The 12409-nt window shown below is 42.4% G+C and overlaps 1 protein-coding gene across 1 annotated transcript in view; it reads right to left on the reverse strand.

Moving 5' to 3' along the window:
• UBA1 (ubiquitin like modifier activating enzyme 1) overlaps window positions 1–10805 on the reverse strand; it is a 43697-nt gene extending 32892 nt beyond the window's left edge. The window contains exon 1 of the mRNA XM_044431178.1: window positions 10748–10805. The gene's annotated coding sequence lies outside the window, so the exon portion shown is untranslated. The remainder of the gene's footprint in view (window positions 1–10747) is intronic.
• Between the last annotated feature and the right edge of the window lie 1604 nt (window positions 10806–12409).

Below are 12409 nucleotides of genomic sequence, written 5' to 3' on the forward strand. Positions count from 1 at the left end.
CCACTGTCTTTCAAGCTCATCCCTCCCTCTCTTCCTGCACAAAAGGAGAGTAAAACCTCCTACTTTTACGCCAAGACAAACTGCACCTTTGTGGCATCTATAAACTTAGCAAAGTGTGTTTTGTTCTAAAATAGGGTGGATAACTTGTTACCTTTCATATGCTGGAACCTACGAAACTCCCATCAACCCTAGTCACCATAGCCAATGGTGAGGGATGATGGAATCTGTAGGCCAAAACATCTGGAATGCCACAAGCTGTCCAGCTGTCCAACTTAGTTAGCAAAATTGTAGCTGAAGCCATGATTTGATTTTGGTTTTTTTAAAATAATTTTATCAGAACAAATCAGTTCCCCAAGTTTGTGCAACTATAGTTTGTTCCAATGCCAAAATGGGAACTTTTACTCTCTTCCATTCACATATAAGCAAGGCTTGCTAGGGGCTGTTTCCCTGATTAACCATGGATTGGATGATCACCTGAACCAGATCCCAAAGCTTGACATTACTAGTAATTTAAACAATACGTTATATGTTTCATCTCAGTATTCTTGTCCTCAGTTAACACAACACTTACTGTGTATGGGGGAGAAGCATTACTGAAGGAATCAAAGCTGTTATAATTTTAACTGAATATATGGATTTACTTTTATTCACTAGTGAGTGGGAGCTGCAACAAAATGTTGCAGTGTAGAGTGCATCTATTCAGAATGCTAGCCACTCATGCCCTAGCCCAGAATACTTTACTCCATTCCCCCTCTCCCTCAGTCACACAACATTCTATGCCCACTCAGCATTGACCTATTTTCATGGCTTTCTTCCACCTTAGATTCCCCCCTCAAGGCTTCTTATTCTTCTGCAAACCTCCAGATTCTCTCATAGATGCTCTTACAGATCCCTACGGTGAGTGGGTGGTACTATTTTGACATATTCCAGTATAATTAGCAAATATGATAGGATGACAGTCTATTGAGGTGGATGCAGTATTTTTCAGGGGGTTAAAAGCTGTCATTCAGAGGGATCATCTTCTGTGGTATGTATACCCATCCCACTGTAAATCCCTGATAAGTGTTGGAGACTTTTCTGTGGCTTTTCTGTGGCTATATTTTACATTTTTAAAAATGAGTATGGAACTCCAGGTCTGGGGTGAAATTTGGCCCATCCAAGGTCACAAATCAGGCTCTCTGGATTTCCTCAGATGACCATGCCTCCTTTCCCTCAACCATTTGACAGTTTGTCAACTTTTGTGTAGTTTGCTTTCTCCATTTTAAAAGGCTGAAGTGCATCTCCAAAGGCTTGGTTGGCTACAGGCAGTAAGAGCTTTGACTTACAACATTGCAATGCTTTTTGTATTTGGCCCTCTCCTTTGCCCCCTTTCCCATTCATCACTGGAATGTCCCTGCAAGAGCTTCTCTGAAATGAAATTTGCCCCTTAAAATGGAAGAGGTTTCCCATACCTTTTCTAAAAGTAGTAAAATCTCGATCTGGCAAGAAGTAAGTCTAGCATATGTGTTTTTTTGTTTTTTTGAAACAGCAAGTTTTCTAAAAGAAACAAAGAAAACTCTAGAGGTAAAAAGAACCCAATAGGTTCTGTAATTTCAAAAGGTATAGAAATAACTCTGTGCTCTTTAGTGAGGGAAGCCACTGTGCAGAACTGATTGCTTCTTGCTCATTTAGGCAGAAACGTCTGCAGGAATCAGATTCCTGCAGACGAGTTGTTGAGGAGTTTCAGAAGGATCTCTCCTGCTCAGAAAGCACAGTCCCATCCTTGACTGGCTTGAGCAGAGCAGAGGAGAGGAGAGGACAGGATATTAAACAGACAATCCTGCAGTCACAAAGAATTTGCTGGGCCATTTGTTTTTGGACCTTAAAACAAACCGATGTATGCATCTGTCTGAGAGTCAAATGAAGCATACCTCCATTTTTAATACAAAACATAAAGGTGTATCAGGTTTTCTCTTCTTTTTTGGGGGGTGTGGGAACCAAACAATAAGCACCTTGTTGTCAAATCTTTGTCATTGCTACAGACTATTTTTCTTGCAATGTCTTGTGGCATCCCAAGAACGAAAGAACACTAATTCTGAATAATGAATTCAGCATTAATTCTAAATAATTTAATGAATAACGAAGTTTTCAAGAGTAAATCATGCATGCCTCTATCATTCATATATTTTAACAAAGTGAAGAGCATACTTTGCTTCATAAGGAGCATCAGTCTCAGTAAAACATTTCAGAATTCTATTTGCTTGTCTTTTTCCATGTTTTCATTTCTAGGTTATATCCCATGTTAGTCCTATTGAAATGAAGGGGCCTTCAGCTAAACTAACATCGGATACAAACCTGTGTTTCCTGGAGTTTATGACAAGCAAAAAGCTACATGGCTGCCTGTTCCCCAGTGCATGACCCACATCCAAGCACAGCTGGGTCAGCTTCTCTTCCACAGGGAGAACCACAGTTCACTCCAGATGCTCAAGGCAATTGCCTACAAGACTTATTAAAAAAAAAAGTCAGATAGACACTGCATTGTGGGAACGACTGGAATTAACTACAGGTATGTTAGCATGCTATCTATAGGGAAGTTTAACTAGCACTGGCTCTGTTCATACATTTTATTTATTTATTTATTTATTTATTTATTTATTTATTTATTTATAGGCCATCCACCACTGTCGTCTCTGGATGGCTTACAATATAATATAGTCCAAATCCTAAACAAAATAAATTAGCTACACCACGACTGAATACATAAAATAGAATAGTTAATATAAGTTAAATAAATATACAATTAAAATCCATTAACATTAAAATATTGGTTAAATAAAAAAGTCTTGACCTGGGTATACATGATACCCAGATGGAGATATTGCCTTGTGACTTCATGTTTTGCTGGAGTCACAACAAAATAACTTCATCTGAGAAACTGTTTATGCAGGACTGACCAAATGTCCATCGCATTCAGTTTCTTCAGCAGCTTGCCAAATACATTGGCGAACTCACACCCAGGGCACAAGTACAGTGGTTTGCCTCCAGTGGCTGGTAAATCTAAGGTATTTTGCCCCTGGATATGGAGGTTCTGTGCTGAACAGCTGTTTGTGGGAGACAGCTTCTCTTGTGGTACTGTGAAATTCAGTCAGACCAATGCAGATTACCAACCCATTTCCCAGACACACAAAAGGTGGTATAAACTTGGCAGAAATGTCAAAACTGTATGGATCAGGCCATAGTTAAGCAATTTGAGGATAGCTGATCTCCAGCTGTAGGAGCTTATTTTCTCTATTTCCTGATGAAAAACTTGAGCTATGAACCAGGAAGAATCACTTGATCAGCCCTCCTCAGCCTGGTACCCTCCAGATATTTTGGACTGCAATTCTCAGCATTCCTGACCATTGGCTATGCTAGCTGGGGCTAATGGAAAGTGAAGTCTAAAACATATGGAGGGCACCAGGATGGGGAACACTGCATTAAACGACTTTAGGCAAGCAACTCACTCTCAGCCAGCATTTCTACCACCTACAATAGAAAGGATAATACTTTTTGTCTATATAATAAATGTGAAGCGCTTTGATTATTCTAAAGCTCTATCGGCATTATTACTGCAACATGTTTTTAAAATGTGATGGATTCCTGTTTGGGATACACCAAAGCACTGTCGGGTGGATTAGGGCATGGCTGACTGACCAAAAGCAGAGGGTAAGCATTATTGGGGAATCATCGGGATGGTGGCCAGTGACAAGCGAGGTCCCCCAGGGCTCTGTCCTGGGGCCGATCCTATTTAATCTTTTCATTAATGACATGGAAGAAGGGGTGAACAGTCTGCTGATCAAATTCGCAGACGATACTAAAACTGGAGCAGTGGCCACAACTGAGGAACAGGTACTCCAGATCCAAAAGGATCTGGACAGACTGTGGAAGTGGGCAGGAGACAACAGGATGGCGTTCAGTGTGGATAAGTACAAGGTCTTGCACTTGGGGCATAGGAATAGGTGTCATAAGTACAGGTTAGGGGACAACTGTCCGGAGAGCAGCACTTGAGAAAGGGACCTCAAGGTGCTGGTTGACTGCAGGCTAAACATGAGTCAGCAGTATGATGCGGTGGTCAAGAGGGTGAATGCCACCCTTGGTAGCATAGCTACAAGTGTGGCTCCTAGATCGAGAGAGGTATTACTACCACTCTGTATGACTCTGGTATGCCTGCAACTGGAATATTGTGTTCAGTTTTGGGCCCCTCATTACAGCCAGGTTAGAGTCAGTGCAGCGTAGGGCCAGAAGGTTGGTGGCCAGTTTGCAGGGGATGCCGTATGAGGCAAGACTGAGGGAACTGGGTCTCTTCAGCCTGGAGAAGAGGAGACTCAGAGGGGATATGTTGGCGACATACAGGTATGTGAGGGGATGTCACATGGAGATGGGTAGAGACCTGTTCTCCCATGCAGAGGAAAGCAGGACGCGCTCAGGAGCAAAGCTGAGGGAGCCAAGGTTCCATTTAGATGCCAGAAAGTACTTCCTGACAGTTAGGACCCCGAGGGTGTGGAATAGGCTTCCATGGGAGGTCGTTGAGGCCCCATCGGTGTTCAAAGACAGGCTGGACATGCATATGGTGGTCTGGTCATGAGTGGAGCCGGCTGGTGCCAGAGGTCAGACTAGATGGCCCGGGAGGCCCCTTCTGACTCGCTCTGTTTCTATGCTTTAATTGTTTGTTTGTTTAATATACAATACCTGCTTTATTTATTTTTATTAGATTTATTTATATCCAGCCTTTCATTCAATAAACTCAAAACTTTCCTTCTACTCTGCATCTTATCTTCCAATTATCCTGAGATTGATTAGGCTGAAAGCTGGTGACTTGCTCAAGCTTCATGGCAGAGTGAGAATTTGAATTCAAGTCCCTCCGTCTTCAGTCTAATTACTCATTGAGCTACATCATCATATGTTCATCTTTTATACAAATATATTTTGATGTAGTAAATGATGGGTGGGAAAATGTGAGGCCCTCTAGATTTTATTGTACTGCCACTCTCATTCAGCCCTGAGCCAGCATACCTATAGTGACGGATGATGGGATAGGCAGTCTGTCAACAACTGGAAAGCCACAAGTTGCCCATCCCTGCTGTAAGCAAATGCACAATGATGCCCCTGAGGAGCTCCTGCTCATCTTAGCAAGACCATAGAAGAGTTCCAGACCAGTTTTCTTCCAAGGAATTGGTGTGCATAATCTGCCACCTGAAGACAGTGCATGCCTCAGGACGGGGCGACCCCTGCAGGTAACATCAGCACTGCAGGTCCAATACATTGCTTTGCAGATTCAACACTTCCAAATAAAAGGGGCAAACAACCTCTCGACAGTCTATTGATTCCTATCAAGAATATCAGGTGCTCAAAAATCTTAATATTTTCAACAACCAATAAACATTTTTATATACAAAATCATATATGCCCTCCCACCCCTTGAGATCAGCAACGGATGCCCTTCTCCGGGAACCCTCTGTGAATGATATTAGGAGGATGAGTACCCAGAGGAGGGCTTTCTCTGCAGTGGCGCCCCATCTATGGAATGCGCTCCCCAGAGAGGTCCACCTAGCGCCATTGTTATTTGTTTTTCGGCACCAGGCTAAGACCTTTTTATTTAAAATTTATTTTAAATTATTGAATTAATTAGAATTTTAAAACTTTTAGCTGAGAATGCACCGGGGTTTTTTAATTTTTTTAATTGTTATATTATTATTATTTATGTATGTGTTTATGTATTCTTTGTGAGCCGCCCCGAGGCTTTGTTGCAATGGGGGCGGCATAGAAATGTTTTAAATAAATAAATAAAATAAATAATTTTCTTTTTAAAAGAATGTCCTAATGTTAATGCATGTTTGTGTAGGGATGGGAGAATTAAGCACCCCTGGCATTTATTGCAGCTTTAACAAAGGGGACAGTGTGCACAAAGTCTTTGTCAAGCTTTGTTAGTGTCTCAACCAAGTCTGAGCTGATGGAATTTGATAAGGACTCTCTTGCCCTGTGAACTAAAATGTTTTTGTCAGACATTTCCCAGGAGATTTTTTGCATGAGGAATAAAAAGCACACATTTGTCTCTGAGGTCAAGGCCGATGACCTGCATCAAAAATCAAAATCAAAGTTCTTTCTATAGGAGGCAAAGAGAGCTGATGCACCCAAAGAGATCCTTAAGCCAGAAGCACTTTCTCTGGCCTCACACAGCCTGGAAAAAAGAGCTCTTTGGAATAGTTCACACTCCAGATTACCATGGAATTCATACGAGTATGTGGCAGGAGAGGTAGGGGCAAGTCAGTTGGTTGAAAGTGTTTGTAAAAAGCCATTTTCAAAATTGAGGGAAGGGAGACAAGCCAGTGACTCAGCCTCAGCCTGCCTAAGCTCTTTTGTCATAGACACAATGTTCCCCTCAGCACTTTTGCCTTGGGACTGGCAACTCTGGAGTCTAGTGACATTCCCCAGGGGAATATTTAACTCTATAAAGAGAAAACTAATGGGCTTACTTTTACAGATGGCTGAATGCCCCTGAAGGCATTTCTCAGATCCATTTCTCTAGGGTCATTTGTCTAGTGTGTTTGTGTTTCCCAGAGGGCAGTTTTAACCCAGGGCTTACTGCTGCCAGTCTCTACCTGAAGGCCGCACACACCATTCTCTGACAGTACCTAGAGCAGAGATGGCACCTTTTTGTGTTTGCAAAACAGGTTACAACAAACAACCTGAACTATCCTGCTCTACACTGAATTTGCCCAATAAGTTATGAGGAAGATTAGGAAATAGGCAGAAAAAGGCTCTAGATTCTGAACTGCTTACTTAACCCAGTGGCAGGTCTTGATTCCGCTGAAAAAGTAGTGCTTTGCTGCCCTGATCCACACAAATTCACTGCAGCATGGATTTTTTGCTCACTCAGACTGTCTCTTATACCTGTGTACATGTTTGTATGTATGTATGTATGTATGTATATGATCTTATTACACTATATTTGGAACACAACACATTGGGAAATTAATCAATTAAACAATATTTTTTGAATGGGTAGCTTTTAGTTGGCAAGGCTGAGATTGCAGGGCATATCTGTTTGTTTTTTGGACACTATTTTGCCTCTGGTGGGAGGACTCAAGTTCCAATGACACCTCAGTCACAAGTTTGCTAAATCAGGGAGGAGGAAACTCTTACTGGTTTGAGAGAGCTTGGTTTTGGAGAAGCTTTCTGGGACTGCATTCCAATGGTAGGTGGGGCCAAGAAGAAGGGATCAGGCCAAAGGGATGGAACCAAAAATTACCAGCATGGTGTAATTTAAAACTCTTATAAGAGGGGCTCTTCAAATTTTTAGAAGGGAGTGTATGAAAGCCAAGAAAAAAAAGAGCTTGGGGGAAAGAGTCATATCATCTGTGGATATCAGAGGGTAGACTGGGACCCTAGACAGACTAGATCTGGCCTGTGGGTCTGAAGTCCCCCATCTCTGCACTTAGACTAAACACGAATCTCTCTGACATCCAATATGGGAACAATACTGGCCTACCTTACAGAGCTGTTGTAAGAATCACTGAAATAATATTTGTAAAACACACTAAACACTGGAAATACATTATACAAATACTAAATAGCATTTTTATACAGAGAATAAAACAAGAACATTAAACTAGCTTTACCCTCTAAACAGGTTTTTTGATTTAGTCAATTGTACAATTTTGCTTCCCTTCCTTTAATATTCTCAAAATAGCAGTTGCATTTAGTTATATGAAACTTCAAGTGATTATTTTGCATTCCATCAACTAGTTAATGAAAAAGTGTGTCAACTTCAATATTCCCCTTACATGGTCATAGATCAATTTAACTCCTACATTTGAAAAAGAAAAAATCAAAAATGTGGGGAAAAAGAAGCATTTCCTATTTCTTATGTACAAATTCTCAAGAAAATAAATTCATTAAAAGCAAGCATTTTCTGTTGTGAGCCATCCAGAGATGCAGAGTGATTGGACAGGCTAGAAATATTCCAAATAAATAAAATAAATAAGCGGTCCAAATTTCAGCTGCAACAACAGAATTCAAGGACAAAGTACTCAGCTGTCATTAATACAGAACTGCATATAGATATTGCATCAGTTCACTCCATCCCTAGTGAGGCTCTCATGGCCTCTCAAGATTAGGTTCTTATCATACTCCCATCATGCAAGTCAAGGAAACAGAGATGCAGAAAGAATGGAATCTTACATGGACCTTGCTCATACAGACTACTGAGCTCCATTCTTTGCCCACTGCACTATATACACTTGGAAATGGAACATCAGTTGATGCAAGCATGGGCAATTTATGGTCCTCCAGATGTTCTGGCCTACAACTTCTATCAGCTGCTCCATTAGCTATACTAGCCAGAGCTGATAGAAGATGTAGGCCAAAATATCTAGGAAGCTATAAGTTGCTCACCCCTGAATTAATGGCTTGGTTCACACATAACACTAAATCATAGTTTTTTAATTCAAGGCTTGTTGCCCTGCCAGGGTTTGTCTGGCAGACGAAATAAACCATAGTTTATTTTCTCATTCCCTGTTTCTTCCTTTCTCCTCCAGTCCCTCCTCTCTATGCCTAATGCCTTTGTAGCATTGTTCTTGTGGAAAGACTGGGGTTTTTCCAGATCATTTTTCCTTATCACTTCTGTAAGCTTAGTGAAGTAACCATTGAACAACCCACAGTTCTGGGATTATAGATAACAACAGTTGATAATTTAAATAGCTCAGCATCCACAACCTAACAACAAACCATGAGTTCCTTTTCTGGGTAGTTTGTGGTTATTGAACCACGATTTGATAGAGTGGCCACATCCACACATCACAACAACCTAGAAGTCAAGAAACAACAACATGGGGTAGTGCCTACATATCTATGAAGTAAAAAGCTACTGCTCAAAATTGCCTCAGTGCTCCACACACTGGCATAAAGACCTAATTATAGAACTATAACCTATGCATAGTTAACTTCCAGCACCTGTGGTAGGAGTTTTTAGCACAGGACTGCTAGGCACAGAGTCAGATCAAGCTTCCCACACACCATTACAATACAACATATTGCTCTTTGACTGTCTTGATTGGCTACAGGGGGAAAAATCACATCAAGTATTGAGCTGGGGGCTGTAAAGCAGCCATAGTGCTAGCATGGGCAGAAAGTAGATCAGGATCTGCTAACAGATCTTGGTGTAATACACAACAGATCTATCTGCAAGTTTCTGACTTCTAACAAGAGCGGTAACAAGCATCCCTTCCCCCTCTGGCCTCAAAGCTAGGCTACTGAAATTAAGGAAACTTGAGGTGATGAGATGGGGAACCAAGAATAGGCTTTTGGAGCATGAAAGGACTGTGAATTCTGTTCTGATAGTGAAAGCAGAAGTTTGGAATGAGTCCTTTCCTATGCTCAGAAGCTCCTTGCTCCCTCATAGCAGGTGTATGTCTGATTTAAAACAGTATTTGCATGTGACTCCAGTTGGGGAACCTTGAGATTCTAGGGAAAACAAGACAATTCACAGAATCTTGAAGTCTGTCCATCCCTGTTTTATGTGTACTCCTGAGCAACACTGTCTCACACCTTTAACTTAACCTGTGGCACTATTGTGGAAAAGGCCTCCCATATGATTACTTGCTGTTGAGGGAAGGATGCTCTGCATGTGTTCAGAGGCACAGCTCCTTCATTATTATTTCCAATCTTTCTGCCATTCAGAACAGGTTTCTGACAAGTTCTGCAATGGAACCCATATTTGGCCCCTTACTTCTTTTCCCAGTCTGTAAGAAAAGGTAACCAGGTCCAACAGGTGCTATATTCTGTACATGTTTACAGCTGTTCAAATGCCCATTTTATGAGAAATGAAGTACAGATGAAAAGGGGAGAGGAAGAAGGGAGACTGAAACACATGTTTGTTAACTCGCCTCTTTTTTTTTACTCTCTTTGTCATGAATTAATTCTAACAATATAGTAAAACTTTTCACGACTTTTTTCAGAGATAGGGGCTGCAGACATTTTAGCAGAGGGTGGCAGGTGAAATAGGGTTCTAGGGGACAATAAGGACTGCAAGTACAAGGTTATACTTCTTTTGGTAGCTTTTCTCACTCAGCTCTTAATCTGCCTCTCCCGCTGTCAAAACTTAGATTACTTCCAGAGACATTCCTTTTCTTCTTTTTGCTTACGAAACTCTGCAAAGCGCAACTAATACCGATGGAACATATATAAAGAATCCTAACCATTCGAAATTATTCCAAATGATCTAAACCGGGATATAAGGCCGTAACTTCGTATATGCGAGCCAAAGGACTCCTACAGAATTCATTAATACAGAGCAGGTTCAGCAACAGTAACATATCATGAGGATGAGGTCGGGGGTGGGCATGCCCCTGGCCATGGTAGGAGGAGCGTTAGGAAAGTCCACTCTCTCGGTATGATCTCAAACTGTACTCAGCTCTAAAATATGGGGGGCTCCTTACCTCCCCGCAACCAGAAAGTCACAGCAGATTGCGAACTTTCCCCGCAATCTCCAAAACTCATTTAGAGAATCTGATTCCTCCACACTAGCAAAATGCCCTTGTGCTTCATCTTGAGCCTCCGCCGCTTCCCCCACCCCAACCGACCCTTTCCTCCCATCATCACCTCCTCTCCCCCACATCTATCATCACGATCCCCGCCCCCTCCTCAAATCAAGAGAGGAGCTGCTCGCTTCTCTGCCCCCCTCCGCTCTTTCAGCGCCCTCCCTTCAGGCCGCTCCCGATCGGGATCTCACCCCCCCACTGTGGACCGCCTGAGTTGCAACTCCTGCTCCCGCCGCTCACTGATGCCTGCGGGCCCCAGTCGCCGCCTGCTGCGAAAAGAGGGGAGGCTTGCACCATTCAGATGGAGAGGGGGACAAAGAATCTCAGTCTTCCCGAAAGCAGTGGAATCAGTTATCCCGTCCGACAAGTAAGCATTTCCTGGGAATTGTAAAGTTACACACAAGCCTTGTTTCACAGCATCTTTTTCGGAGAGAGATTTTTGGGAGGAATGAAGAGAAGGCACGGCAGCCACCCCCCTCGCACTATGGTGAAAATAGTACAGGTGCAGCATTGTACAGTGCTGCTTGGGAAATGTAGTTCTCAGGCGGCTGGACGGATAAGGGAGCACGTGGCTTCTGATGTCGCGTGGGGGGTGTTGGAGAATAGGCAAAAGGTCGTGGAGAAAGACAGCCATAAACACGTGGGTGACGGAGACGGATGAGGGGTATGAGTGAGTGGTAGTACTAAAGTGGATCAAGGAACTGCCGAATGCATACACAGGAGGAAGTGGTGAGACTGAGACCGGAAAAAGACTATGCTGTGGGGATATAACTTGCACAGAAAGGCACATGGAGAAATGAAGAGCAGGCGAGAGACGGAAGGGTGAAACCAATGGTTAATTTGAATCGGGAAACACATGGACTAGGCATAAGCCTCTTCATTGCTAGAGCAGGCTTTTGGTAAACTAGAAGAGTGTCTCTGCACACGTACAGAATAAACCAGCTCTTTTTCCCCTTTAGCGAGATTCGGGAAATGGTAAATGCGACTTCAGTTGCTCCTGACTCCCCCGGCAAATGCAGGTTTCAAGCAGAGACACGTGGTGACACTAGAGAAGACAAAGGAGCTAAGGCTCGCTCGCCACTTATTTTTCGTGCCAGAATCTTTAGCAGGGATGAAATTTCCAAGGAGAAAATGTCTATGAGTGAGCACTAGCGCTAGTATGGCATTTGAGAACAGAAGGTAGCGTTTCTGGGTCGGAGTGTGTCCAAGCAGTTATAGATGCATCATTCTCCAAAAACCTTTGGTTGATTTAGGGAAGTATATTAGAAGGGTATTAGCCAGGTATATGGTCCTGAATAAGGAGGTTACTGGTTTTGGAGGCACATGGAACCCATCTAGATAACCCAAGTTACCTTAAGGTGAGTTCTCATGCCTGAGATATATTGACTGTTAAATAATGGCATTTCCTACCTCTGTGTTTTCATCTCCCATAGTCCCGATGGATGCAACAGTGTAAAATATATTTTGTATTGTGAATCTTACAGCATATTTGCCAAAGTCCACCTCATAGCCAGGATAATCATATTCACTGGAATCCTCATTTATTCAGAAATGGAACAGAGGTAGTCCCAGAGCCCCAGATTATTCAAGGGCTCATCCTCTCACAGTCAGCTGGTTTAAACCTCCAAATATTCCTCTACTGCTTGAAAGAGATCAGATGGTAGCATTATCCCAGGATTACTGATTATGTCATCAAGCCATAATATATTTAGGTGCAGGAGGCAAGTTTAAAATACCTTGTGAAGTAACCCTGTATCAAGTACCTGAATCAGCAACACAGATATAGGATAACAAACAATAATCAGAGAAAAACCCTGTTTATTTTTGTTTCCCGGAGCTGCCCCGGGAGAGGG

Source organism: Varanus komodoensis, unplaced genomic scaffold, assembly GCF_004798865.1.
Source record: "Varanus komodoensis strain SLA01 unplaced genomic scaffold, ASM479886v1 scaffold22, whole genome shotgun sequence".
Lineage (NCBI taxonomy): Eukaryota > Metazoa > Chordata > Lepidosauria > Squamata > Varanidae > Varanus > Varanus komodoensis.